The 6,840-nt window shown below is 42.1% G+C and overlaps 2 pseudogenes; both read left to right on the top strand.

The window, feature by feature from the left end:
• Positions 1 to 335: 335 nt before the first annotated feature.
• Positions 336 to 438, top strand: LOC130311756 (U2 spliceosomal RNA; annotated as a pseudogene).
• A 6,299-nt stretch (positions 439 to 6,737) lies between these two features.
• On the top strand, positions 6,738 to 6,840 carry LOC130311757 (U2 spliceosomal RNA; annotated as a pseudogene).

Genomic DNA, 6,840 nt, shown 5'->3' on the forward strand with positions numbered 1-6,840 from the left:
CAACACAGGTAAGTGTGTGCTTGTGTGTGTGTGTGTGTGTGTTTCCTATGCAGATCCTAAACCCAGTATCAAATGCAAGTAGGAGGAGTAAGAAGGGTTCCTGCCAAAGCCAGGTTATGGATTGCATTTAAAAATGGTCCATCAGAGTAAAATGGACTCCCATCTTCCTGCTTAGCAATAATGATATTGGTTTAGGGTCTGCTGTGTGTACTGGTGGGTGACTGCCACCCAGCCAGAGTGTGTATGGGAGGCTGCCAGCCAGCCTCCCTTCCTACAAGTAGTGATGGTGCATGTGAAGGGGACAGCGTTGGTTCCTCCCCTTTCACAGTTATCACTTCTCATTCTTCCTTTTGGCTGGTATCAAATGTGGTGTCTGTTTATATCAGTTTAATATCTGATATGTCCCCTATCTGGTAGCATATATTAAATGCACCACCAGGGTTCAGTGTTGGAAAGAAAGATTACCTGTTTATTTGATGCAGCTGCTTGCTGGCTAGTCCAGTGGGCCCCTACTGCAGGCAAAAGACAATAGATGGTGCCGCTTGTGTCTGGCCCCTGTTGGAGCGACCAGGCACAGGACTGCTGCTGCTGAATGTCCTCTTTAATTGAATAAGCTCAGCAACCAGCACACCTGTGCAGGTTGGACATGACATGATAGGTAGCTGTCTTTCAGGTAGTGGGTGCTGAATCTTGTTAATTGACATGGGGGTGTCATTGCTGTTGATTGACCATGCATTGGTACTGTGGTATTGGAATAATTAAAACAAATGTTGCCAGCCAGCCATCCATTGCAATAATGGATAGGACATCAGCTATGAGGCATTTGTTTGTACAAACTGCTGCTCACGACTAATGTTGTAATATAGTGTCTCCATCTGCTGGTGGTATTGAATAAGCAATAGTGCAATGATAGGGTCTGAAAAAGGAGTAAAATAAGAAGCAGCAGCATAGGAAAAAAGGAGGAAAGAAGGAAAACATGGAGAGAAGAAAAAAAGAAGGTAAAAAAAAGGTGAAAACATGTTTAAAAAAGTATTTCCATCTCTCTCTCTCTCTATATATGTATATATATATATATATATATATATATATATATATTTAAAAGAAAAAAAAATTATATATATATATATATATACACATATAGAGAGAGAGAAAGAGATAGATAGATAGATAGATAGATAGATACACATACATACATACATACAACATACATACATACATACATATGTGTGTATTGTTGGAGTTGCAAACATGGGTGCACTTGACAAACTCAGTGCGGCTATTCCCCATTGAAAGATTGTTGCATCCAGGACCCTTAGCACTGTGATATGCTACTCAATACCACTGGCATGGCCAGGTGTAAACAACATCTGACCTTTGTTGTGTATGTAACCATGGAGATTGTGATGTCACCTAGGCCCACCAAAGAACAGCCTTGTCAGAAGCAGCAGCACCATAAGTTTTCAAATAAGCTGGATTTAACCAAGACAAGTGAGTCCAATAGGATGCAGGTATGTCCTCTATCCTTACAGCTTCCCGTGGCTGTTGGTTTTATACCGTTTGGGGACAGCCAAGGAGGCGTCAGCAGGCAACACAGGTAAGTGTGTGCTTGTGTGTGTGTGTGTGTGTTTCCTATGCAGATCCTAAACCCAGTATCAAATGCAAGTAGGAGGAGTAAGAAGGGTTCCTGCCAAAGCCAGGTTATGGATTGCATTTAAAAATGGTCCATCAGAGTGAAATGGACTCCCATCTTCCTGCTTAGCAATAATGATATGGGTTTAGGGCCTGCTGTGTGTACTGGTGGGTGACTGCCACCCAGCCAGAGTGTGTATGGGAGGCTGCCAGCCAGCCTACCTTCCTACAAGTAGTGATGGTGCATGTGAAGGGGACAGCGTTGGTTCCTCCCCTTTCACAGTTATCACTTCTCATTCTTCCTTTTGGCTGGTATCAAATGTGGTGTCTGTTTATATCAGTTTACTATCTGATATGTTCCCTATCTGGTAGCATATATTAAGTGCACCACCAGGGTTCAGTGTTGGAAAGAAAGATTACCTGTTTATTTACTGCTGCAGCTGCTTGCTGGCTAGTCCAGTGGGCCCCTACTGCAGGCAAAAGACAATAGGTGGTGCCGCTTGTGTCTGGCCCCTGTTGCAGCGACCAGGCACAGGACTGCTGCTGCTGAATGTCCTCTTTAATTGAATAAGCTCAGCAACCAGCACACCTGTGCAGGTTGGACATGAGATGATAGGTAGCTGTCTTTCAGGTAGTGGGTGCTGAATCTTGTTATTTGACATGGGGGTGTCATTGCTGTTGATTGACCATGCATTGGTACTGTGGTATTGGAATAATAAAAACAAATGTTGCCAGCCAACCATCCATTGCAATAATGGATAGGACATCAGCTATGAGGCATTTGTTTGTACAAACTGCTGCTCACAACTAATGTTGTAATATAGTGTCTCCATCTGCTGGTGGTATTGAATAAGCAATAGTGCAATGATAGGGTCTGAAAAAGAAGAAAAATAAGCAGCAGCATAGGAAAAAAGGAGGAAAGAAGGAAAACATGGAGAGAAGAAAAAAAGAAGGTTAAAAAAAAAGGTGAAAACATGTTTAAAAAAGTATTTCCATCTCTCTCTCTCTCTCTCTCTCTCTCTCTCTCTCTCTCTCTCTCTCTCTCTCTCTCTCTCTATATATATATATATATTTAAAAGAAAAAAAAATTATATATATATATATATATATATACATATAGAAAGAGAGAAAGAGATAGATAGATAGATAGATAGATAGATAGATACATAGATACATACATACATTACATACATTACATACATACATTACATACATACATACATACATATGTGTGTATTGTTGGAGTTGCAAACATGGGTGCACTTGACAAACTCAGTGCGGCTATTCCCCATTGAAAGATTGTTGCATCCAGGACCCTTAGCACTGTGATATGCTACTCAATACCACTGGCATGGCCAGGTGTAAACAACATCTGACCTTTGTTGTGTATGTAACCATGGAGATTGTGATGTCACCTAGGCCCACCAAAGAACAGCCTTGTCAGAAGCAGCACTGCCATGATCAGAAGCAGCAGCACCATAAGTTTTCAAATAAGCTGGATTTAACCAAGACAAGTGAGTCCAATAGGATGCAGGTATGTCCTCTATCCTTACAGCTTCCCGTGGCTGTTGGTTTTATACCGTTTGGGGACAGCCAAGGAGGCGTCAGCAGACAACACAGGTAAGTGTGTGCTTGTGTGTGTGTGTGTGTGTGTGTGTTTCCTATGCAGATCCTAAACCCAGTATCAAATGCAAGTAGGAGGAGTAAGAAGGGTTCCTGCCAAAGCCAGGTTATGGATTGCATTTAAAAATGGTCCATCAGAGTGAAATGGACTCCCATCTTCCTGCTTAGCAATAATGATATGGGTTTAGGGCCTGCTGTGTGTACTGGTGGGTGACTGCCACCCAGCCAGCCTACCTTCCTACAAGTAGTGATGGTGCATGTGAAGGGGACAGCGTTGGTTCCTCCCCTTTCACAGTTATCACTTCTCATTCTTCCTTTTGGCTGGTATCAAATGTGGTGTCTGTTTATATCAGTTTAATATCTGATATGTCCCCTATCTGGTAGCATATATTAAGTGCACCACCAGGGTTCAGTGTTGGAAAGAAAGATTACCTGTTTATTTACTGCTGCAGCTGCTTGCTGGCTAGTCCAGTGGGCCCCTACTGCAGGCAAAAGACAATAGGTGGTGCCGCTTGTGTCTGGCCCCTGTTGCAGCGACCAGGCACAGGACTGCTGCTGAATGTCCTCTTTAATTGAATAAGCTCAGCAACCAGCACACCTGTGCAGGTTGGACATGAGATGATAGGTAGCTGTCTTTCAGGTAGTGGGTGCTGAATCTTGTTAATTGACATGGGGGTGTCATTGCTGTTGATTGACCATGCATTGGTACTGTGGTATTGGAATAATAAAAACAAATGTTGCCAGCCAACCATCCATTGCAATAATGGATAGGACATCAGCTATGAGGCATTTGTTTGTACAAACTGCTGCTCACAACTAATGTTGTAATATAGTGTCTCCATCTGCTGGTGGTATTGAATAAGCAATAGTGCAATGATAGGGTCTGAAAAAGAAGAAAAATAAGAAGCAGCAGCATAGGAAAAAAGGAGGAAAGAAGGAAAACATGGAGAGAAGAAAAAAAGAAGGTCAAAAAAAAAGGTGAAAACATGTTTAAAAAAGTATTTCCATCTCTCTCTCTCTATATATATGTATATATATATATATATATATATATATATATTTAAAAGAAAAAAAAAAAAAAATATATATATATATATATATATATATATATATATACATATAGAAAGAGAGAAAGAGATAGATAGATAGATAGATAGATAGATACATACATTACATACATTACATACATACATTACATACATACATACATACATACATATGTGTGTATTGTTGGAGTTGCAAACATGGGTGCACTTGACAAACTCAGTGCGGCTATTCCCCATTGAAAGATTGTTGCATCCAGGACCCTTAGCACTGTGATATGCTACTCAATACCACTGGCATGGCCAGGTGTAAACAACATCTGACCTTTGTTGTGTATGTAACCATGGAGATTGTGATGTCACCTAGGCCCACCAAAGAACAGCCTTGTCAGAAGCAGCACTGCCATGATCAGAAGCAGCAGCACCATAAGTTTTCAAATAAGCTGGATTTAACCAAGACAAGTGAGTCCAATAGGATGCAGGTATGTCCTCTATCCTTACAGCTTCCCGTGGCTGTTGGTTTTATACCGTTTGGGGACAGCCAAGGAGGCGTCAGCAGACAACACAGGTAAGTGTGTGCTTGTGTGTGTGTGTGTGTGTGTGTGTTTCCTATGCAGATCCTAAACCCAGTATCAAATGCAAGTAGGAGGAGTAAGAAGGGTTCCTGCCAAAGCCAGGTTATGGATTGCATTTAAAAATGGTCCATCAGAGTGAAATGGACTCCCATCTTCCTGCTTAGCAATAATGATATGGGTTTAGGGCCTGCTGTGTGTACTGGTGGGTGACTGCCACCCAGCCAGAGTGTGTATGGGAGGCTGCCAGCCAGCCTACCTTCCTACAAGTAGTGATGGTGCATGTGAAGGGGACAGCGTTGGTTCCTCCCCTTTCACAGTTATCACTTCTCATTCTTCCTTTTGGCTGGTATCAAATGTGGTGTCTGTTTATATCAGTTTAATATCTGATATGTCCCCTATCTGGTAGCATATATTAAGTGCACCACCAGGGTTCAGTGTTGGAAAGAAAGATTACCTGTTTATTTACTGCTGCAGCTGCTTGCTGGCTAGTCCAGTGGGCCCTTACTGCAGGCAAAAGACAATAGGTGGTGCCGCTTGTGTCTGGCCCCTGTTGGAGCGACCAGGCACAGGACTGCTGCTGCTGAATGTCCTCTTTAATTGAATAAGCTCAGCAACCAGCACACCTGTGCAGGTTGGACATGACATGATAGGTAGCTGTCTTTCAGGTAGTGGGTGCTGAATCTTGTTAATTGACATGGGGGTGTCATTGCTGTTGATTGACCATGCATTGGTACTGTGGTATTGGAATAATAAAAACAAATGTTGCCAGCCAACCATCCATTGCAATAATGGATAGGACATCAGCTATGAGGCATTTGTTTGTACAAACTGCTGCTCACAACTAATGTTGTAATATAGTGTCTCCATCTGCTGGTGGTATTGAATAAGCAATAGTGCAATGATAGGGTCTGAAAAAGAAGAAAAATAAGAAGCAGCAGCATAGGAAAAAAGGAGGAAAGAAGGAAAACATGGAGAGAAGAAAAAAAGAAGGTTAAAAAAAAAGGTGAAAACATGTTTAAAAAAGTATTTCCATCTCTCTCTCTCTATATATATATATATACATATAGAAAGAGAGAAAGAGATAGATAGATAGATAGATAGATAGATAGATAGATAGATAGATACATACATACATACATACATACATATGTGTGTATTGTTGGAGTTGCAAACATGGGTGCACTTGACAAACTCAGTGCGGCTATTCCCCATTGAAAGATTGTTGCATCCAGGACCCTTAGCACTGTGATATGCTACTCAATACCACTGGCATGGCCAGGTGTAAACAACATCTGACCTTTGTTGTGTATGTAACCATGGAGATTGTGATGTCACCTAGGCCCACCAAAGAACAGCCTTGTCAGAAGCAGCACTGCCATGAGCAGAAGCAGCAGATCCATAGGTTTTCAAATAAGCTGGATTTAACCAAGACAAGTGAGTCCAATAGGATGCAGGTATGTCCTCTATCCTTACAGCTTCCCGTGGCTGTTGGTTTTATACCGTTTGGGGACAGCCAAGGAGGCGTCAGCAGGCAACACAGGTAAGTGTGTGCTTGTGTGTGTGTGTGTGTGTGTTTCCTATGCAGATCCTAAACCCAGTATCAAATGCAAGTAGGAGGAGTAAGAAGGGTTCCTGCCAAAGCCAGGTTATGGATTGCATTTAAAAATGGTCCATCAGAGTAAAATGGACTCCCATCTTCCTGCTTAGCAATAATGATATTGGTTTAGGGTCTGCTGTGTGTACTGGTGGGTGACTGCCACCCAGCCAGAGTGTGTATGGGAGGCTGCCAGCCAGCCTCCCTTCCTACAAGTAGTGATGGTGCATGTGAAGGGGACAGCGTTGGTTCCTCCCCTTTCACAGTTATCACTTCTCATTCTTCCTTTTGGCTGGTATCAAATGTGGTGTCTGTTTATATCAGTTTAATATCTGATATGTCCCCTATCTGGTAGCATATATTAAATGCACCACCA

Source organism: Hyla sarda, unplaced genomic scaffold (genome assembly GCF_029499605.1).
Source record: "Hyla sarda isolate aHylSar1 unplaced genomic scaffold, aHylSar1.hap1 scaffold_1670, whole genome shotgun sequence".
In the NCBI taxonomy this organism is placed as follows: Eukaryota; Metazoa; Chordata; class Amphibia; order Anura; family Hylidae; genus Hyla; species Hyla sarda.